The sequence below is a fragment of the Macaca nemestrina genome, chromosome 5 (assembly GCF_043159975.1).
Source record: "Macaca nemestrina isolate mMacNem1 chromosome 5, mMacNem.hap1, whole genome shotgun sequence".
NCBI classification, from domain to species: domain Eukaryota; kingdom Metazoa; phylum Chordata; class Mammalia; order Primates; family Cercopithecidae; genus Macaca; species Macaca nemestrina.
In genome coordinates this window covers 98,153,779-98,177,318 of record NC_092129.1, presented here as the reverse complement: position 1 = coordinate 98,177,318, position 23,540 = coordinate 98,153,779, and the positions used below count along the sequence as shown (strand labels likewise).

Here is a 23,540-nt window from a genome sequence, read left to right as displayed (position 1 = left end):
CACTACTCTTGGAGACCTCACCTTGTCAGACTAATGAGACTAAATGTAAAAGACAACCAAAGAATAAGACAGTGTAGAATCAAGTGGTGAGTTGTGTGATCTGTGTGTTACATGTAGGGCGGGGAGGAGGGAGCTAGTGAGAACTGAGGAAGGCTGAGGCCATGTGGGGAGAGTTGCTCCTCAAGACAAGTTCCTTCACCCAGAGAAGGGGAGGTCTGGACTGAGCCATGGCTGACATGAACTTCTAGGATGTCTACATCAAAAAAGAAAAATGTCACAAAGACCAAACTTGCAATGAGGCGTATAGGAAGACTGAGTTGTTTTTTTTTTTTTTTTTTTTTTGTTTTTGATACAGAGTCTTGCTCTGTCACCAGGCTGGAGTGCAGTGGCATGATTTGGGCTGACTGCAGCCTCCGCCTCCCCAGTTCAAGCGATTCTCCTGCCTCAGCCTCTCGAGTAGCTGGGGCTACAGGTGCACACCACCACGCCTGGCTGATTTTTGTATTTTTAGTAGAGACAGGGTTTCACCATATTGGTCAGGCTGGTCTCAAACTCTTGACCCCAGGTGATCCACCTGCCTCGGCCTCCCAAAGTGCTGGGATTACAGGCGGGAGCCATTGTGCCCGGCCAAAGCTGAGATTTTTAACAGCGGGGAGAAGGACAATGGAGGAGGCCTCCTGATAGCCCCCCTCATAAGCAGGTTGGTGACACAAGTGTGCCTGGTGACAGGAGATAGGCCAGAGAGTGTCCAAGGATTTCCATGTGAACAGCTAAGAGGAAAGGCCCAAACGTTAAGGCTCCTCAATTCTAAGCTAAGCAATTTGGTTTTATTTCAAAATAAACAGCCAGAGAACTGATCTTACTATTTATAAATCTTGGTTTAAAATGTGGGCTATTCATTTCTTTAGTTATTTAAAAAAAATGAAAAGTACAGAGTGATATCTATAACAATTAAAATAATCATTAAAACAATATATCATTTGTTAATTGGCATTTGTTGTTCCTAAAACATATCACACTGTATGAGGTGGGGGGAGAGACAATCATTATTTTAGAACAAATTTTTAACATGTTGAACTAACAATAAATGACTTACTAATTCAGAGACCCTACATATCTGAATTAATAATTCATTTACTCATGTATTAACAAATTATGGAACATCCACTATGCACTTGTATTATGTCTAGCTACTGTACTAGACACTAGTGTTGACAGCATCAAGAAAGAGTCCCTGCCCTTGGCCAGGCGCAGTAGCTCACGCCTGTAATCCCAGCACTTTGGGAGGCTGAGGTGGGGAGATCACGAGGTCAAGAGATTGAGACCATCCTGGCCAACATGGTGAAACCCTGTCTCTACTAAAAATACAAACAATAAAAATAAAAAATTAGCTGGGCGTGGTGGCATGCCTGTAATGCCAGCTACTCAGGGGGCTGAGGCAGGAGAATCGCTTGAACCCGGAGGCAGAGGTTGCAGTGAGGCGAGATCATGCCACGGCACTCCAGTCTGGCAACAGAGCAACACTCTGTAAAAAAAAAGAGTCCTTGACTGCATGAAGGATATGGTCTAGCAGAGGAGGCAGGCAGCTGACCCAGAAATTAAAAGAAAGCATGGGGAGAGCTACAACTGGGAACATACAGGATGCCCTGAGGATACCCAGTCTAGAGGGCTGAAAGGGCTTCCCCAAGGAAAAGATATTTATGCTAAGAATAAATAGCATCAGTGTAGGTAGGCACAGAACACAGAGTCAATGAAAATAATTTTATTTAATACCCTAGTGCCATGATTCTTAAGAACAGTAATTGGGAACAGGCATAAAGTGCTAAATGCGGCCCACCTTCCCACATTCTGCCACCTCCACTTCCAGGATATCATCACTGCTCACCAGAGTTAGGGCCCCTGCTTCCTGATCAGTTTTCCTGCCCTCCTCTGGTCCTGTTCCTTTTTGATCACTTGCCACACAGCTGTGGGGGTGATCTTCATAAATGTATGCTGATTATGTGACTCCCCTCTTTCAATCTCTTTGCCCTACAAACCAAATATAAACTTTCACGCAGTTTCCCTTTCAGGTCCAGGCTTTCCAGACACGCATGCAAGCTCATCTGCCTTCTATGTTTCCGTCCAGCTGAGCTCCTTTCCAATTCTGACCCTCAGGCTCTTGTCCTTAATCCTCTCCACATCCTGTCTCCCTAAACAGGATGGCTTTCTATCTCCCATCTACAGGATGAAGTCTAGTAAAAAAGTTTCCTGTGATCTAGCCCCTGCCCACCTCTCCAATCTTCTTCTTGCCAGCCCTGGCCTTGCCACTTGGGCTACACCAGATGAATTTTAGTTCCATAAACACAGCAAATTGACTGCTCTTCACCTCAGTGCTGTTGCTCCCATTGCCCCTTACACTCTTGCCTGGTCAACTCCTTCCCATCACTTTGATGTCACTTCTTGCCATTGCTCCCTGCTTCCCATGGCGATGAACACCCTCTCTGGGCTCCAAGAATACCCAAACAGAGTTCTATCATGGTACTGACCAGATTTTCTAATACTTCTTTGTGTTTGCATCTGTTCCACTACTTCCTCCCACCCACTAGACAGTAAGTTCATTGAAGATCTTACTGGGGACTTTATCTTAGTATCTACTCAGCATTTAGTAGAATGTCTGACACACAGAAGAAGGTTCCAAATAAGCAGGTTGATTGGATATATGTATTTCAAAATAGAACAAAAACAAGAAGCTCTTTTCTACCCCAAGGAAGGGGAAGGATTCTTCCAATGCTGATAAAAAAAACGATCATGTAACTTGAATCAAGGTATCTAGCCTGGAGAGCTGCCCAATCCAATTGTGGTAGAAATATGCTCTACTTAGGGAAGATTATTAGCATTTTAAATGAAGCTGCCTATATAATTATCTAAACTCTCATGGAATGAGCTGTATGCAATAAGCAACTTTGGCTACAGAGAGGCAAACAGGAATATTGGCAATGCCATACCAAACGATGAACAGAGAAAGAGCCCTCAGCACTAATATGACAGGTAAGCCAAAAGGCTCCCTTAGCTCCTCCATGGTTGTGTAACCCTTTTACAAGACCACTGTAACCTGTGATGGCAGTAGGAGGCACTGCCAAACTGAGGGCCCCAAATCTCCCATGGATAACTTCTATCATCACTAAGAAAATTGAGGGTTTTTTTAGTCTGGGCTTCTGAACCAGTTCTGCACACCTCTCCTGCAACTGTCATAGAACAAAGCAGATGGGAGCCATCACCTACTGGACCAGAGGCAGGAGCTCCAGGGTAGAAGCCACACAGAGGCACCCAGTGTGCTGGTGCAGTCTGCTAACACCAATCAAGTCAGGGCAGTGTCTCGGGGCAAAGGCTAGCAGCTACAGAAATAAAGGATGCAGAAATAAAAGACCAAAGGCCAACAGCCAAGCCAGTTGCCCAGTGCCTCCCAGCTCCTTTATCTAAAATATCTCCTGAGTTCCTAACCTCAGCCTGGCTCCAATGTTAACTCTTGAGTATCCTTAGGTTCCCCATTCATCTGTCTGTCTGTTATATCCTTTCTCATATCACTTCTTCTAGAACATGCTCTATATGTCCCAACGTTCAGCTATTTCTCAGGAGTCAACTCTTGCTCTTTGCAATCTTATGTTTGCTAAACAACTCCATTTACATATGGAAGTTTTCATCCATAATCAAAGGGACACAGAAGACAGTCACAATGTATGAGAGAGCTGTTCCTTACACAATCCTGACATCCACAAACCTAGCTTTTGCCTTTCAACTCCCACCCATACTTAAACACCCAGCTTACTGGCCGACTTGCTGCTCTTTGAATATACCATCATACCTGCACACCTTCCTCCTTCACCTTGCCCCGTATTCCATCTGGATACTCACTTCCAAGCTCTCTGCCTACTAAACTTATCTTTCCAGGTCTGTGCCAATGCTACTTCCATGTCTGAGACCTTCCTGACCAGCCTCTCCCACTGGCCATAACTAGTTCCCCAGCTCATCCCTCTATTACAGGCCTTATCATGTCATGTAATCAGGAGTTCATATATTTATTTCCATAACTAGAATGAGATTTCAAAACACAGAATGGCATCTTTTTTTCTTAAGTGGTTTACCAGCTTGATAGCATGATAGCAGAGAGCTGAGTTCCCACAGAAATGTTCCCTGAACCTAATAAAATGGCAGTCGAATTTTTATTAGGTGGTATCTTAACAGTGATTTGCATTAGCCTTTTTCTCAAAATTAGAAGACAGAAAAAGTAATTAATGCAATAGACATTTAGCCTGAAAACCAGAGTTTGAGCCTCCGTCTCCAAGTAGCTCCTGGGAGCCCTTCCAGTAATCTTCCCATTCCTTACGCCATCTTCCCTCAATTAACTAACTCCCCCTTTACACTTTCCAACTGGAAACTAGTTTATCAGAAATTTTGATTGTCTTTATGTATTAGATTCACAAGATTCAAGATTCAAAAGGTAAAGAAAGATATACAGAGAAAAGTCAATCTTTCTCATCCCTATATCCCAGCCACCTAGTTTTTTTCCTCAGAGGCAAGGAATAAGTTTCTTGTTACCTCTTCCAGAGATACTCCACGCATATTCAAACAAATATATGCATTTACTCTCTGTTTTCTTTTTAGCAAATAGTAACTAACATTATTATACATACCTTTCTTTTCCACTTAGAAGTACACATTGTGAACAGTTTCATATTAGTATATAAAACCTCTCTCTTCATTCGGCTGCCTTAAGGATCTGTTAGATGAATGTGACCAGCCTCCTACTAATGGAGGTTTAGGTTGTTTATCATCTTTTGCTATTAGAAATGATGCTGCAATAAATGGACTCCAACCACATCGTTTTTCACATTTCTTATGGTATCGCGAGTAGTCCTTCTAGTCACCTAAGTTCCTAACTTGGACTTACTATGACACCTCCTCTCTCTTGACCTCTACAATCAGGTAGACCACTGAGTCTTGCTGATTTTCCTCTTTTAAGCATATAGAGAGAGCTTCTTATGGACTGATGACACTGAGCCTATTACATATATCAATTCCCTTATTTCACAATGACCCTATGAAGTAGGTGCTATTTATCCCCATTTTCAGAAAAAAGGCACAGAGGGTAAGTAACTTGCTATAGGCAAAGCTAGTAAGTAGTAGAGCAAGGACTGAACCCAGATGAGGGCCACATTTCAAGCCCTTAATAGCACCATGTGGTTAGTAGCTACCATACTGGACAGTGCAGGTCTAGGTCCCTTGCTTGTAACTTTTTTTGGTACACTGTCTCTCTAAGCTAAGGCAGGGATATTACCATCTTCCTTGTTTTCTTCACTGATTCCAACCAGTCAAAGCACCTGGTCAATGGAATTACGAGTTAGCAGACCAAGATTGGTGTTAGATGGTACTTGGGCAATCAGTCTTTCTAAGCCTCAGTATTTCATCTGTAAAATGGAGATGAGGATGATGACAATAATGCCTAAATCGCAGAACTGATCTGAAATTAAATGAATATAAATGCATGTAAAACAGTGTCTGACACAAAAGTAAGTCTTCAATGGGTATTATTATCATCATTACTTAGTATTATGGCTCTTTGCTATGTACTATATACTAATTATATTGTAAGAATATATTATAATAATATAATATGTACTAATCAGATCTCAAGAATGTTCATTGCCTTAATTATTCAATCTTATTTTTGCCTCAGCACTTAAAACATGAAGCAAATAGTAGATATATAGACATGGGTGAGGGATGAGGAACCTTTATTGAATGTCTATTATATACAGCCATTTGAGAAACTTTACATATATCCTGTCATTAAATTGTCAAGGCAACCCTATTAGGTGCTTATTTACAATCTCCATTTCACAGATGAGGAAATGGAGGCCATCAGATGTTAAGTAAATTGCCTAGAATATGATGGATTTGCAGATGAATCAAAGTTCCTCAGACTCCACATTCTGTTTTTAGATTTTATGTGATGATTTCAGAATTAACAATAACTAGATTAAAGCCATTTTGCATCTTATATTTAAGTCTTCTGGACTCTTAGAAACTTAAATTAAGGCATTTTGCCAATAGTAATTAAGACTACCTGCTACTAAATCCCTATTTCCTATCAAAGCTCATCTAGGTAAGTCTGCCTACTTGCATGGCCCTGACGAGTTAAAATTTAGTCACTATTTGGAAGAGCTATAAAGCTTCTTCAGTGAAGACAAAGGAACACATACCTTATTCCAGTAATGCAAAAAACATGTTTCTGTGACTTACTTTAGATTAAGACCACCGCAAGTGTGATCACAATTTCCCATTTTAATGCAACCAAACACTCTCATTAAAACAAACTAGCTTGTTAAAATCTAAGCTAGGGCATGGTGTGGTTATACGATAATAGAGTAATTTCTGTCCAATATAAGCCAATTTAATTAAAGAATACAGTTAAAAATACATGAAATTCATGTAGTTCAAAGATCTCAGTAATGTCAAAATACTACTGTGCACAGGCTATTTTAACAGTTAATGGGATCATGGCAGGAACACTGCTTTCTGCATTTTGATAATTCTTTCCTTTATTTCTGCATTTGGATTATTATAGTAATTTCCACCTTATTATTTTTTGCATCAACAGCTTTCTTTGAGAGTTCATTACTAATATGGCTTAGGCTTTGGGGGATGTAGCTGCCATTAATTTTGTTTTTGTTTGCTACTGGGAAAATCATAATTGGAAATTTCTAGCAAGATGTGTAGATGCACCTATTAAAGAAGCAGTTGGTTTTTATTACAGTTATAGTAAAAGAATGATTGAATGACATATAAGGGAATTTTCCTAGAATTCTGCCTTAAAAAATATAGCCAACATATTCTAACAGTGTAAGCTATATAAATCATGACTTCATAGTAAAGATAAAAATATTTTAATGTGTTAAATCTATTATTTTAAAAATATCACTTCCATTTTTAGACTAATATCGTCTATTCTTTTTGTCTATTTCTCTATATGCAAACCTGCCTCTCCACTACCTCCTTCCAAGAAAACCATATGTATCAGCCAGCAAGCTATGGTATCATCAAAGAAATTTTGCGGGTATGGCTGCTGCACAAATTTTTTTTTTTTTTTTTTAATGTTTATCCAGAGTCTTTATTTTTATTTGTATAACCACAAAGGGTTTAAAATGTTCCATGTGTTCTAGGCTGAAAACACTGCAGAAGTATTGGAAGGACTGGTGCTCCCTGATATATCACAGACTGCTTTAACCCACCATATTTCTCTGATATTCTAAGTTTCTAAGTGCTTTAAAGAGACAATGCCTGGCACAGTGTCTACATTGACAGGAGTCCAAGATGTCAAATGCAGAAGTTCCAGGCCCTTGCTTAACCTGTTGTTTTTCTACTTTGTTGGTTCTGTTGTTCGCTTGGCTGGCCTCATAAAAGAGCCTTGTGAAGAGTTCAAGAGAATGCAAGTTCCAGTGGATATATTTGTTGGTTATTTTCCATTCATTTCTGGGAACAAGCCTGTTTTCTACTAATTTGATCAAGAAAATACTGTGCTACTGTATTTCTCTGAAGTTAGTAGGGGAAATTTCAGTTGACTCTTATAACTGCATTATGTCTAAGTCATGTTGTCAATATACACAGCAGATGCCATAGGCCAACATCATAACTTGATGAATGATGTTTCCACTCCAGTTGAATGTGCAATGAGTCTTTTCTAACTCTTACCTAATCATTAGAGTTTTGGAATTATTAAAGAAGCTTGGTCACTTTTCCCTCATCTTCTACAGCAAAGTGAAATGACTGATTGACTTAATTATCCTGATAATTCAGGCAAAATACATAATCTTTCTTTCTTATATTAATGTCAGCTCCTTTTCCTACATATGAAAGAAAATTCCATTATATTGATAATGCTCAATTGGCTCTCATACCTTCAGTTCTTCATATATTTTGTAACATAAAATAGAAGTTATTTAATGCACCATTTTCTCTAGTCTATTCTTTACTAACACTGTATGAGTGTTACATTTTTCATAAAAATGTATCAATTGATATGAACTTAAGACATTAAGAGACTTATTAAGACTGTATTAGACTGTACTTCTGTTCAAATTTGATGTGAAATATGCCAAAGATTTCACATTTAGAGGCTAGTTAAAACAATTTCAGGGCTCAAGAAAATGATGTCTTGCAATTTCCTTGGGTTAGACACTATGTGGTGATGCTAAAAAAACAAAGCCTCTTGAATTAATGATACAAATAAAATCATTTGTTGATTTGTATAACAAATTCCATTTACTATTTAATTTTGCTCTTCTGTTTAGTTGTTTCCTCCAATTAAGAGTGCTTTGGCATTTTTCTTGAGAGAGATCTTTTCTACATGCTGGGTAAAGAAAGTAATTATTATTTTTTTATTTTTTGAGATGGAGTCTCGCTGTGTCACCCAGGCTGGAGTGCAGTGGTGCGATCTTGGCTCACTGCAACCTCCACCTCCTGAATTCAAGTGATTCACCTGCCTCAGCCTCCCAACAAGGTGGGATTACAGGTGCACGCCACCACACCTAGTTAATTTTTATATTTTTAGTAGAGACAGTGTTTCACAATGTTGGCCAGGTTGGCCTGGAACTCCTGACCTCAAGTGATCTGCCCACCTCGGCCTCCCACAAGTGCTGGGATTACAGACATGAGCCACTGTGCCCGCCTGGAAAGCAATGATTAAAGCAGCCTTCCTCTAACAGAGAACATGCAACGTTTTCAATTAAGTAAAAGCCATGGCCATATTCAAAATACTCTATAAAACTGTCTTTATCTTGCATATGAGATTTGGTCATTAAAAGAAGGTGATATATTATTCTGGTCCACAAAATGTGTAGAAGCTAGTAAACAGGCTCTTACTTTTGCAGTTCAGTATCAAGGAGTCCATAGCAAGAGTGAAAAGTATGCTACATGCAGCACACCTTTCATAGTTTCTTCTCTCTTCATCTATCAATGAAGGCATATTTTCTCTTTGAGTCCAAAAGCATACAAATTAAGTCCAACTAAAAGCCAGGTCTTATTTCTCCAGATTCAAATCTGAGAGAATTTGGGTAAATGCACAATAAAGAAAATCCTAATTTCCAAATATTTTCATTTAAGAAACATTTAAACTTTTATTATATGCCAGTCATGGAAAAAATACATTATTTTTCCTTAATATTTACATGAAGTGGGTGCTATTACAATCTCTATTCCACACATTCAGAGAGAAAAATGCTTTGCCCAAGGTCTCTAACTAGACGGGGCAGAGCTGGAACTTTGAGTTCCAAGAACTATTTAATAAGATACCCTTTCATTCATTGACAGGGAAGAAGAATTGGTTTGGGAGAAGGTACACATTATCTAATGTGCACATGATAATGTTACACAGTGAACAACTAAAATCTGAAGGAATGATCTGTTGACAGCAAAAGGGCTGCCCAAAGCACTTGCAAGTCATCCTTGCTCCATGGTCTTCAGGAACAAAGTATGCCAATTAACTATAAGCTATAAATCCTAACTCTGCATTAGCACCTTGTTTGCAGTCACTGGTGCTCATGGCGGTAACTGGCAAATAAAACCTAAGTCATTTTTGCCACTATTTTGTAAGTAAGGGAAGGTATTTCTTGGCTTCATTAGTCAATTGTCAGGAATATAGATGGTAATGACACTTTCCACAACACCAGTGGGACATGAAGAGGGCACCTTCTTTACGTCTGAATGAGACATGCTTATTAGTAAATGAAAGCTTCACACATCCATTCCCTATATGGAGAAATTCAAACACTCAAAATCACTCAACTTCCCACCATGAGCCATGTGGTTTTCCTAGACCAGGGAGAAGAAGACTTCCTGTGGCCCATTCCTAAGTGTCTGGCTGGAATCAGGTAGACAAATTACATAAACCCTGCATCATTTGTTGTTCCAACAAATGAGTGACTGTTACCATCTCCTGGTGCCCAGTGGATGTAAAACTGCGTTACTACAGCAATGTGGCTGACAGATATAAAGTTATAGGCCTTCGAATGTTTGATTTAACACATTTTTATTGGGCATACAGTCTGTGCCTAGGATTGTGGACATTATATTCTAAGATATAACATTTTTCTGTGACAGATGACCCCCAAAATATGTCCATGCTTCACACCCATGTAAGCGACATAGGTCAGGACAAGAAAGCAAGGGAAATGGTTCTTCCCTCCACCCTCCACCTCGAATACAGCCCACCCTTCTGTCTTCCTTTCCCTAGTTGAAAGAGTAGAATAGGTTATAAAAACATATAAAGGGAATATATTTAATCATCAGATAGTATTGGGCTGTGTAAATTCTCTTTCTCTACATGCTTTGAGGTTTTCTCCCAGGAGAGGTGATGGGCATTGCTGAGCCATCCTGTAGTTGTCTTCATTGTGTCTAAACCCTTCAGACCATGAACACCTTGAGAGCTGGGAACTATCTTATAGGTCCTCTGCCTGGCACAGTGCCTGGCACAGAGTAGGTATTCAATACCTGTTTACTAAGTAAATGTTGGTATGCATCAGCAACATGGAAGATCCAATGTAACAGAACAGCTTTTAACCATGGACAGTTTTTTCTGGCATAAAGCCACCTGATCATGAGGGCATTAAACCTGAATCTTGGTGTCATACAAACATCCGTCTGAAAAGTGTCCAAATGGGAAAATTACATTAAATCCATCAATTATTTACCCCAGGATCTCTTATTTCAGTATCACATAGAAATAATATTGATGGCAAGTGGAAGTTATGGGCTAAGATCAGGTATTTGCTTTTTATTCCAATTCTTGTTCGGCCTGAGTATATATTATGAACTGCAAAGTTCAGCCGCATAACAATGACATATCAAGAGGTCTTTTGTGACATGCACAACCTTGAATGAATCTTAATTATATGCTGTTGATAGACCTTTAAAGACAGTATATGAAATTACTATTATAATGGACTTTTTTCTTCCTTGAAATGCACGTTATTATGCATTTATGTTCCCAAATGGGTTTCTCCACTTGCAAGTGTGTTTCTAAAACAACTTCTCAAGAGAAGTCATATGAAAATTCAACCACTAGATGGAGTGGCTTTTATAAGCCCTCAGGAATCAATTTGTTATTCTATTCGGTGGACATAGTTCTTGCTTTGGTTGAGCAACTTCTCCTCCTGCTACAACATTTTATGTATTTTACAACTGAATTAATTAAAATACAAATAGGAAAATATGTTATGGAGAGTTAAAATGGGTTATTACTACTGCCTACGAAAACTAAATTTCTAATTACTTTTCTGAGGCAAAAAGGCATTGAGAAAATTTAATATATTGATAAAAATTAATTTTGAACATTTGGAATTCTGCCTCAAGCAAGTAATTAAGAGTGAGAAAATGAAAGCAGTTCTACCTAAAACAAACACGTTTATACCAAGAGATGTTAAAAGTAAGAGGGGTGGTCTCAGGAACCCACAATCAATATTAATAACCAACTCATTCCATTTTATAAAATATTCAGCTTTCCAATTTCCAAATATGAAATCATCACCACCGGTCCTAACTCTGTGACGAAAAGAATGGAAAATTAATCTCCTATTATTGTAGGGACTAAACTGGAATACTTAACAAGAGAAATGAATCTTGGTTCAAATATTCACACAAATTGAGGACATCGTGACTTTCTAAATAATTCAATTTCCTTCCTATCATTCTCTCACTAAAATAATTTTAAGTAAGTTTTTATTATTGTGTAAATACAGGATTTCCTTCAGACATTATTTTAAAAACTAGGTACTTATGTATCACCTACTTTAGTTGAAATGCTTAGGAAATTTTCTGTGTGTGCTAACAATGCAAGACATAAACAGAAAAATATGCTTTCAAGATGTAAATAATTACATACAAACAGAACTGGAAGAACGAGGTTTCAGTAGCAATGCAAAATGTGCTTTGGAAATGTAGTTGTGATTAAGAAGTATGTATGCAAATTGGATGCAAGTGCAGAATTTTTATGCCATTGAAACCATGAGGCTGTTCTATTGTGTTCATTCAGGATGGAGCCCTTCTTAGGGTTTGTGTGATACAATTAAGAATTAAGAGATTTCAGGAACTGAAAAGTGTTCAGAAACAGTGATGTGAACATAGTGAATTAGTAAATAAGACAGGTACTAATGGGCTGGAAAGTATAATGTACATCTGAAAGACCAGTCTGAGAAGTTACACAACGGTTTATAAGTGCATGCGGGGTTAGTCTATAGGTCAGTGGCTCTCAAAGGGTGGTCTCCCAACCAGAAGCATCAGCAGCATCTGGGAACTTATAAGAAACACAGATTCTCAGGATCCAGATCAGATCTACGGAAACAAAAAATCTAGGGTTGGGATACATCTCCATTCTTAGCAAGGCCTTTAGGAGATTCTAGCACATTCTGATGTTTAAGATCCACTGTGAAAGATTATGGAGACATATGAAAAGGACTAAATGAGAAGGGGAAGTAGATTTAACCTTTAAGAAGAACTAAGGTTAGATAAGAAGAAAGAATAGTCTATAGTCTGTAAGTATAGGTTTTTAGATCATTGAAACAGATTGCTACGGGAGCCAGCTCAAGATAAAATAACCTCCCACAGAAGATCTGTATAACCAAGGTATTCCTATTTGGAATAGAATAATGTCATTTAGCCAGAAAACAAGAATTAAGAGTGGAGAACCTCTCCAGTTTCTTTTAGTCTACAATTCAGGGCTTCTCTGGACTTTTTCAGGAAACTTTTTTATGTATTTTGTCCAGCAAAGGAAAGTGGCTTCAAAATGTAATGTGCACTGATATAATATACAGATATATATTAAGAACTCCACACCATTTTCTCCTAATTCTATTTACAAAGGCTATGCAAAGCTTTATAGGATTGCTAAGCCATTTCCTTCACCACCATTGTGAAGGAACCCATGATTATTGAGCATAACAAGAAAAACCTAAAAGTAATTAACATGTCAGCTTATTTCTTTTAAGCTGGAAATACTTGTTTCTGCTCTTCTTTTTCCCCAAACCAAAAAATACTACACCTTAAGAGATGAACCCAGGAAAGAACAAACTAAAATGAAAATTTTACTGTAGGCCCAAGTAATACAGATCTACTGCAAATTATTTTACAGAATGACTCTGGTAATTATGCAATTTACACTTCTTATAGTGGACATAATTCAAAAATACCTAAAAGTTACAAATATTTAGAAATAAATCCCAAGGCACTTAAATATATGACTCTGGGCAAACTGTTCTCTCTCTAATTATGTTGTCAATAAAAATGGATCAGATTACTCACAATTAGTTACTTTAGCTGAGGACTATAAGAATTCAAAGATTTCTCCTTTTTTGTTTATAAGACATTAGATGTCATTTCCAAAAGTAGCTGTGTATCTTCCAAAGTCAAATTCCCACATATGCAGAGACACAAAATTCTTTGGCTAGTCTTGCACTTATTTTAGTTATATGTTAAATTGTCTAGCTTTCATTTTTCACATGCATACTGCCTGCTCACCACAACTTGTACAAAAGCTAAAGAAAACATTTAGCAAATTCTGGTAGCAATGCATTTCAATGAGCTGAAAATTAGATCCATTTAGCCAAATACCATGGAATAAACCAAAATACTAAGGTCATAGTGGCATTAAGTCCCTCATATAAAGAATAAACAAATTTGATTTATTTTTAAATATAGCTGAGTTAAAAGCAAACACAAGTGACAATGGTCTAGTACCTAAACGATCTTTTTTTTTTTTTAAAGACCAACAATTATATTGGTTAACTTGCTATATCAAAAACATCATTTTTAGCCCGGCCATGGTAGCTCATGCCTGTAATCCCAGCACTTTGGGAGGCTGAGGCAGGTGGATCACTTGAGGTCAGGAGTTCAAGACCAGCCTGGACAACATGGTGAAACTCTGTCTCTATGAAAAATACAAAAGTTAGCCAGGCATGGTGGCATGAGAATCGCTTGCAGTGAGCCGAGATTATGCCACTGCATTCCAGCCTGGGTCGACAGAGTGAGACTTTATTTCAAAATAAATAAATTAAAAATAAATAAATAAAAACATCACTTTTAGCTTCTTGACCCAAAGAAATCAATGTTATGAATTACCTAGTACAAGTGTCCGTATAAGTAGAAATTTATTTAAAACAAACTTTAAAAAGGTTTTTTTTCTTTTTTCTTTTTTTTTTTTTTTTTTGTTTTTTGAGGCAAAGTCTCACTCTGTCACCCAGGCTGGAGTGCTGTGACGTGATCTTGGTTCACTGCAACCTCTGTCCCCTGGGTTCAAGCAATTCTCCCACTTCAACCTCCTGAGTAGCTGGGATTACAGGGACATGCCACCATGCCCGGCTAATTTTTGTGTTTTTAGTAGACACAGGGTTTCACCACGTTGGCCAGGCTGGTCTCGAACTCCTGACCTCAAGTGATCCACCCGCCTCGGCCTCCCAAAGGGCTGGGATTACAGGTGTGAGCTACCTCGCCTGGACTAGAATTTGTTTTTTCAAAAGCATGTTAGAATTTATCACCAACTTGAATGTAATACTCCTTAAAACTTCACTCAATTTTCGGGACTCATATTGATTCCAATTTTCTTCTCTAAAGTTATGATTTAAAAGAATGAATAAAGGACGAGTTGATGGGTGCTGATGAGTTGATGGGTGCAGCACACCAACATGGCACAAGTATACATATGTAACAAAACTGCACGTTATGCACATGTACCCTAGAACTTAAAGTATAATAAAAAATAAATAAATAAAAAGAAAAAAAAAGAATGAATAAAGAAATGGTGAAGGAAAGAAGGGGACCCTCTCATTTAAACATAAATTTTGAAAAACATAATTTCATTAATAATTAATTCAAATAAGAGTGGAAAAATAAGACATTAAGTAGCAAAATATTGTATTTTAGGGAAAAATTATTTGCCATTTGTGTTGAGAGAAAACGCAAATTAAATTCTTGCATTCAAAAAATGCAAAATGTACTTTTGGAAACATTAAAAAATATAGAATATTATGCAGTAGCACAATGGGTTAAAAAAGAGTTTGCTCAAAAACAACAGTTTCCATCTAACCAGTCTCTACATATTCAAAAACAAAAGAAAATAAAGCAAAGAAAGCAAAACTTTGAACGCTTTCCTAAAGTGCAGGTGAGAACATTTCTCCAGCTGGGGCTAAAATAGAATTCATAGTATTCCCAGAACAACTGCGATGACTCTGCCATGCCCATTTGCTCAGGTTTTGGGAGTAAACAATTCTTCCCTCAAAAACCCATGCAAACTACAGGGGAATCTCAAGAATTCCATGGTGATTAAGTTATTAGCTTAACCTGTCCAAGTGAAACTTTTAAATTAGCGGTTATCCATTATTAACTAGTCTATATGGAAAATACTTCAAATATATGGAAAATATCAATGGAAACCAGATCAAGAATATATTTACACATGCAACTAACTGTCCTCTAAACTATTATTAAAAATGTACTTTTTTTCATTATGAGGCACCTTGTTTAATCAAGAAATATAACCCAGGAAAGCTTTTAAAAAATATTTTGATAAAGTAATTACACTACTTTATGTCATGACTTTGACCTCTTATTACCAATATATATTAATCATACCTACATACCTCTTATCCATGTGAGGAAGTTTGAGATGGAAGTTGCTCTAACACCAAACAATTTCAAAAGTAGCAAGAGAGGTGACAGGGTCCACTAAAAATCACCCACCTTACAAACCTGCCCCCCTAACAAATTTCCTATAGTTTTAACTCACTTGTGGTAACACTGTAATGTTATATAAAAAATATAACTATCTTAATATGCATTCTGAGATGTAGTAATAACCTTCTGTATTTTCCTCCAACTTGTATAGCCCTAATTTCCAAAAAAAAAAAAAAATAAAATAAACAACTAAAAGGATTGGCTAAAAAAAACTGTCTTAAACCCATCAGTGTTCATGATAAAATTATAGTCAAATGTGGTGATGCTCATCCTGGTATATTTGCAAGATTCTTAGAACACATGGCACTGGCACGGATTTCCACCTATCCTAGAAAACAAGAATGGCCTTGTTTCCATTCAAGGTGGATATCCATCTGCTTTAACTCTTCAGTGTCCCTCTGCACAGCTGCGTGAATGCAGACGTTTCCCCAAATTTGTAGTATTTATTTAAAATCAGAATTATATGTTCAAAAATCAGAATTATATGTTCAAATGTGTAAAGGCAACATATTTAAATTTTTATTTCAGTCATGATTTACATCTACAAAAATGTTTATACATGTAAATAAAAGTGTGTTTATATGTCCACTTGTCCAAAATTATGCAATATATACTTTGATATTATACATATATTCTGCATGAAGTTATTGCTTCTTTTAATCCAGGAAACATTTTGGAAAAATCTGAATTTATAAAGTCAATCCAATCTAATCTAAGAAAATGCAGTGAATTAAATGCTTATCAAAGCATTAAATAGCAATTCAATGGCAAAGAGCTGAATCTCCCAAGTCCCCAAAAATGCATTCAGGCAGCTATAATATAAAGTTACCATTTCTCTGAGAATAGGATTAGGAAAGAACTGGAGAGTCAGGGAAGGAAACATGAAGTTAAAAGGTTGGCAACACAAAGTATATAAACTGATTTTGATTTCCTCTTATTCTTTGAGTTCTCTACCAGTCTTCAGTATATAAGAGAAAAATCAGCAAAGAAGGCTGCCTCTCAAAATATAGATATGCAGTATGTAAACCTGGCCCTAGCACAGTCTTTCAAACAATGTTGAGTCCAGGTTGTTTTAGAGCCAATAGCAGAATTATAACTCATTTAAACCCAAAGCCTGGTTTCACTCAAACTATTTGTCAGTTCAATTAGAAAATGATAAATACAAAGATAGAAGAAACAGACTTACACTGGTGGAGGCATGACACCCTTTGCAGCAGGGAATGAAAGGTCTTATCTATGTTCTTTATGCAACTGAGCTAACATGGAATTTGGTAAGTAAGATGGAGCCTGTCCTTTAGGTTACTGCCTGTTATCATGCTTTCATTGCTTTAATTAGCATTTAATTCACTGTATATTCTTAGATTAGACTGGATTAACTTTATAATATAGATCAATTCAGATTTCTCCAAAATATTTCCTGGAATAAAAGAAACAATAACTGTCACTCACAATTCTTATAAATTCAAGAAGCTATAACTAAATCTTTCATTTGGTGAATTATGTGTCATTAGGTATTTTCAAATTCAATTTGTTACTCTCGTTTTTGCAGCATTCCTGGATAGTTATGGGAAATAATCCCTTATTAGGCCAACTGTTTTCTGGTAAGAAACATTTGGTAAGCGTGGTGAACTATAAACTGCTATTATAAGTTCCATCTCATAATAGTTTATTCTTAAACAGCAAAGTATTTGAATTCTAATTCCAAACACTAATATGCAAGACAATCAAGGAGCCTGTCTAAATTTCCCGGTGGTTAATGTTAATTTTGAGTCAAAGCAAAGAACAGTGTTATATGACTGTTTTGAAACAGTTTTTCAGGCTTTACCTTAGTAATTAATAAGCTGACACTGCATACTAAACACTTATCAACACAATCAATGGGGCTGCTTCCTTCTTTGGAAAATAGGTAAACCGAATCAAAGAGTTTTCTTTTGGAAGAGGCTGAAATAGGCCACAAATATAGTGGTTCTTTTGAAGAATTTCATTCCCAGCAGTTTCATCTTGGTAACATTTAACAATTTCACTATTTTACCATTTTGAAATGCCAAAAAGAACACACTGATCCTGCAGCTAGGCTTATTAGAGAAGAGCAATCTCACAGGCAAGACAGAGAGGAACATGGTCCACTGGGAAATGGGTAACAGAAAAAGACAGAAAACAGTGGATAACAAACAAAGCCAAGCACTACTTCAATGTGAGATCTGCTTTTCATCAGAATTTAAAACTTTACACACTAAATAATAATCACTTATGGCTTATTTAAGGTTCTAGTCATAACATTCTTTTTACATACACATATATTAATGCTATTAAAATTCAGGGGCATGAATATCTAATTTGCTTTCCTAACAACGAGTATGCAAGCACAGTCATTTTATTCTTGAAAGGCCGGAATTGAGCATTTCCACCTTGTGGCATCATTTTATCCCCATGGACACTTAGAAATACAATGAGACCTCTCCCCATCAGACACTTGATACATACCTCAGCCAAGAGCGCTCCTCGCCTGGAGTGGGAGACATCTTTGAAACAAAAAGAGTCGGTTTACAGTAAGTTCTCCTGATAAGCTAAAATGGATTAGTTTTATAAGACCATGTCCAACATCAAGCCTATTGCCCCACTATGGTAACTGTCATTGTGCTTACAAATAAGTGCCTGTAGTATGCAATGTTTAAAATTCTGGAGGGGCATGTCTTCTGCTCATGTATGGATGTAATCAGAAAATAATTTGTCTCACTTAAGAAACTCTACATGGCCTTTTATTTTTATAAAATTGCTCTTAACTGAGTTAGAGAGCGGGGGAGGGGGAGGAGAACCAGGGAAAAAAGGGACAGAGAAAAATCAATCAGTGTATCTTCCCTTGCAAACTGTCAGTAGGGTAGGATTAGAAAAGCAACACTTTAAATCAGATAAAGTCCTACGGGAACCTTAAAGGTTGGTTGCTCTGAGCTTCTCAATATTCTGCAAAATAGATTGATGTCAATGGTGACCCCACTAATACTCAGTGTCCACTGAGTTTCCTCTAAGAAATTGCATTTCCCCCTTTGTTCGAAAGATATTAACTTGGTAATAAAAATGAGGAGAAGTTATGGGCCCCATAGAGATATATTTCAACACCTTTAAAACCAGTAAATCTGTTCTAATCTCTTATTGGATTACATGCCCGAGGAGGCTTAATATATCAAGAAATCAACAACAAAAGCAAGAACAGCACTTATTTGGAGGAAAATAAAAAAAGATGGGAGGCAAAATGATTAACATGTTACTAAACATTTTTTTTGTTTTTCTCATCTGTTCAATTTTAAATCTCTGAGAGACAATCTATTAAAATTAGAAACATGCATGTTGCTTTTAAACTTTCAAATGACCAAATGACAGTTTCTCACGTCTATTACCGCAAACATATTTGTATTTGAGAGGTGATCCGTTTATGATTTGTAAGCCTTAACAAGAAATGTCTTTTAAAAATGCAACATTAACTTTAGTCATCTAACGGCTAGTTCTGAGTTAAATGGCTCCATCAACACTCAATTTTAGGTATTAGTTACATGGACATTTGTTTTTCCTCAGAGCAGTGGTTCCTGTAGCTTTTTCTTTATCAAAAGTTTATTATTTGACATACATCTCTTTATATGACATTTACTATTTTACATTAGTCAGTTTCTAGGTTTGCAGCAGAGATTGATGTATTTCCCTGGAAAGACTTAGTAGATAATATGGTTTATAGGCATTCAGCACAACTCAAGCGCCCGTTTTTCAAACATGCACAATTACACATTTTCTACAAACAGACATCAGTGCATACAGAGCCAGGTGCACACACATTCAATAAATAGTAAACGGTAGAAATCTCCAGAAGTAGCACAGATCACAGTTAACAGGCTGGGGCCATACAGCTAAGTAAACACCGACGCACGATTCGCTCACACGGAATAAGAACTCCACGAAGGACACTTGGGGACCACACTGGTCATACCCGAGGGGGCGGGAGGCGGAAAAAGTATTTCCAAACGCAACTCTGCCAGGTCTTACCCTTCGCATCCCCTGGTCCTTGGGACAGAAGCTCCCTTGGCACCTCTCGCCCAGCTCAGGGACTGGTTGTCCGCTAGAACGAAATGTCCCCCACTGACTACGGAGAGCTCTGCAGGGAGCCGAGGCCCCCGCCCGGGCCAAGGGAAGGCGCTGGCGCCGCGGGAGGCAAGAAGAGGCGGAGGCGGAAAAGAAGTGGAGAAGCAAGGGATGGCAGAGGGAGTAGCGTGCGGGAGGCGGCGCCGGCGCCGGGCTGCTGGCGAGGCGGGGTGGGGTGGAGCGGGGTGTGCCTCCGGCGGGCGGTCAGCAAGTCAGTCGGTCCGCGCGCCGGCGTCCCAGTCTCCAGCGCCCGCCCGCGACAGCGACCGGGACTGGCGCCCCGCTGCTCCCACCGCCGGCGAGCCTCGCCCCTTCCCCAGCTCTTCACTGGGTCCTCCCGGGAGCCCCGCCTGGCCCGGCGTGGGGCCGCCCGTCTCCACCAGCCCGGGCGCCCGTCGCCTCGTCCCGCTTGCGCGGTCCCTGCCTCTCCCTCCGCTCGCGCTGTCTCTGGCTCCCTCTCGCTCCAGTCCCATTTATGAAGCGCGGTCCCATCACGTGTTAATGAGCCTTTGTCCTGCCCTGGCAGCGGCGGCGGCGGCGGCACAGACCCCGCCGAGAGAACTGCGCGGGGAGGGACCTGCGCGCCGCGCCCGCGGCTCCAAACTTTGCTTGGCACGGGGGACCCGCCGCGACGCCAGCCCTGGGGCCAGAGGGGACAAGCCTCTCCGGCCCGCGTCACCTACTTCTCCTCTTCCTCCTCCTCCGCCGCCGCCGCCGCCGCGCTCCCGGAGGCCCCCGCTGCCATGACCCCGCTGTGCTCCGGGATACCCTCACACCCTGGCCAGGCCATGTAGGGGCTCGTGCCTGCGCCGCCCACGACCTGGGGGCCATTAATCACGCGCGCCCGACAACGCGCAGCGCCAACATCTTGCGCGGGGGTCACGTCTGGGGCAACGGGCTGAGCCGGAAGGGGAAGGGGAGCGGGAGCCCAGAGGCCGAGGCGCGCCGGGCCTGGGGGTGTGGTGTCGCGCCCCCTCCCTCCGCCCAAGGCCGTGGCAGCGAGCCGGGGCCGGGCTGAGCTTTGGGACCGCGCTGCGCAGCCCCCGAGCCGTTCGCTACCTGGCTGCGGCCGCGCGGCCACCTGTCCTCTGCCCTCGGGGCGCCGCCCAGCTTCACTCTGGGCGCCTTCTCCAGAGCCCACCGCCCCTGCCCGGCGCGACCACTCGGGCGCGCCCCGCCCGCCGGTCCCCGATGCAAACAGTTGGGCTCCGTAGGCGGCTGGCTCCGCGCCTCCCGGCCCGGCGCGCCCCCTCCCCGGCCACCCGGGGCCCCGCTCCTCGCACCTTTTCGCTGGAGGAGGACACCCCACTCCAGGGCCGGGCTGGGGGCTCTGGGACTCGGGGGCAGCCGCGGCAGGCGCTTGGGGAGCCGCGGTGTGCTCGGCGACCGCGGCAGGAATTAGGGGACATGCTCGTTAATTGGTTCCACTATCAGCCGCCGTCTGCCTCCCGTGTGCACGGATCAAACCTTAATTGGTCTTTACATTTATCATGGTGAATTGCGAACCTCCAAACAAGCCCGGGCCGCCGCTTCTGCCGAGGAGGCGCTCCCCTCCCCCCTGTCCCTGGGGCCAGGCAGGGTGTGCGGCGGCGGTCGTGGTTATTTAGACATCTTTATCTCTCGTGAGTTGGGTCGGGAGAGGATCGCACGGTTTCCACTTGACGGAGCCACGTCACGTCGGCCACAAGGGCCCCGTGCTGGGCACTGGGTTCGGTTCCCGGCCCTCCTCTTGTGGCCGCCTTGGCGTTCATTTTATGACGCCTTGCGGGTGTTCCCAGACATCATCCCGCACCGCTCTGTTTTACCGACCTCCACGGTCTTCCCGCCCCTGATCACACCCCAACAGCAACCGTAATATATCTGGACCCCATATTTGAACTACGTGGTGAGAATCCGGGAAAGCGAACCTCTCATCCCAGGGAAAGAAGGAAGATTTTTGAGTTCAGGGTCCTGGAGGAGGGAAAGCTGTAAACCCGTTTTGGAAACGTCAGGCCAAATCGTACAAAGGCTTCCCGCAGAGCACTAGTGCAATTTTTGAAAATCCCCCTAGACTGCTTTAGAAGTATTTCCGTCAAGCAAATGACCATTTGACTCCATTGAGAGAGTCCATCGCTGAAATGATTAAGTCCTACTAGGTAGGTGGTTAGCAAAGGTTATCAATAAAGGTCTGATGGACCCATCGATAGATGGAAGAATGACTGGGAGATAGATAGTAGATGTGGGATTAGTGCTGAGCCTTAACCCTGCTGCTTGGGACAGGCTCTACTCACAGGTATTTTTAGCCCACCTTCATGGCAGAGACAGCTCCAGAGCAAGGTTCACAGGGAGGGGGAGGAGGCTTCAACATCTGTTGCTTTTTTCTTTTAGGGGTCGTGGTTGTTAGATTTTCCCTTCACCTCACACCCCTGGCAGTAGGAAATATTTGCAAAAATGTTCTCTCCTTATGACCGCCCAGACTCTGATTTCCCAAGAGGCCAGATGACAACTTCAAAGTCTGTCCTCCACCTGGCAGCTCAGGTTCAAAGTATTGCTAGTAATTAAAAGAAAGAATCAAGGCAGCGCTTCCTCTGACTGCGATAAGGACGTCTTTAGTCACAAGAAACCTGGGGGAGCTGGACTCCTAGAATGCTTTCAGGCCACAGGATTTCACCTGGATGCTGCCACCTTCCCCTGTAGCTGGAGAGCCTGTGCTGTTGGAGTGGCAGAGCTGTTCAACATCACTCAGCTAAACAACACTGACACACCCTGGTGGTGCCCCGTCTGTAAGGAGCACTCTCCCACATGTTGATCTATACCTGCGTGGTGGTCAGTATCAACCTGTGAAAGGTACTCCATGGACATCTTGTATCTCAATTCAGCTACACCAGCTTTTGCTTTTTCATAAAGAGAAACAATCTGATTATTGTGTCTCTAAGTCATCCCAAATATTTTTTGATTGATGGTGGGTTTCTTCACTGAATTCTACGAAATTCCAAGCAGAAATCTAAGATCGTTGATGGGCCAGTGTGACCTGTGGCCAGAGCCAATCACTCAGAATCTCATCTAGTAGTGACTCCAGCCGAGATAACTGTTTAGTTTGTTATTCTATTGTTGTTCAGGGTTGGGGGAAAACTGGAGACTGGCAGCTGAATTGTACTGACTTTCCACTTAGAGCTCAAGGATAATGCTCAGTAATGGAGTCAAAATTTGACTTATGACCTGACATTTTATCACCACAAGTGAATGCTGTGTCCAAATCAAGAAAGTTATGTTGCTTGGCAAATACCGTTCTTGTGGGCATTCATGTGCATCTTTAAATTTTCGTCAAGGTATCAGACTGACAGTCAAGAGAGCTGCTGTACTTTTCCCTTGGAGTGGGGCAACTGGAAGAGGGTCAGAGATCAGACAGAAGACGGCGTGAAGGAAAGATGCTCTTCAGTACCTTGGAGTTCACATTTTGCAAGGATCACCTTTATGTGGGAGGAAATGATTTAGTTTCCACATGTGGTTGGCCATCCACTGTACTCCTGAGACAGTCAGCAAGAATGACAAATGCAAGCTGTCAGCCTCCCTATTAGGAACATTATGTTGAGAGTACACATAAATTTAACATGAAGTGCTGAATGGCTCTTGGTCATCACAAACCCAGGTTGAATTTGAATCCATTACCTTCTGAG

The 23,540-nt window shown here is 40.6% G+C and overlaps 1 protein-coding gene across 4 annotated transcripts in view; it reads right to left on the bottom strand.

Annotated features, from left to right (window-relative positions):
- Nucleotides 1–21,328, bottom strand: part of LOC105496325 (cannabinoid receptor 1) — a 35,501-nt gene extending 14,173 nt beyond the window's left edge. Inside the window, exons 1-2 of one of the 4 annotated variants that reach the window (XM_011766668.3) lie at nucleotides 19,789–20,477; nucleotides 18,241–18,278 (exon numbers count right to left, since the gene is read on the bottom strand). The gene's annotated coding sequence lies outside the window, so the exon portion shown is untranslated. Of the gene's footprint in view, nucleotides 1–18,240; nucleotides 18,279–19,788; nucleotides 20,478–20,567; nucleotides 20,650–21,167 lie in introns of those variants that run through there. The other 3 variants (XM_071096746.1, XM_071096745.1, XM_011766660.3) reach the window with 3 other exon arrangements.
- Between the last annotated feature and the right edge of the window lie 2,212 nt (nucleotides 21,329–23,540).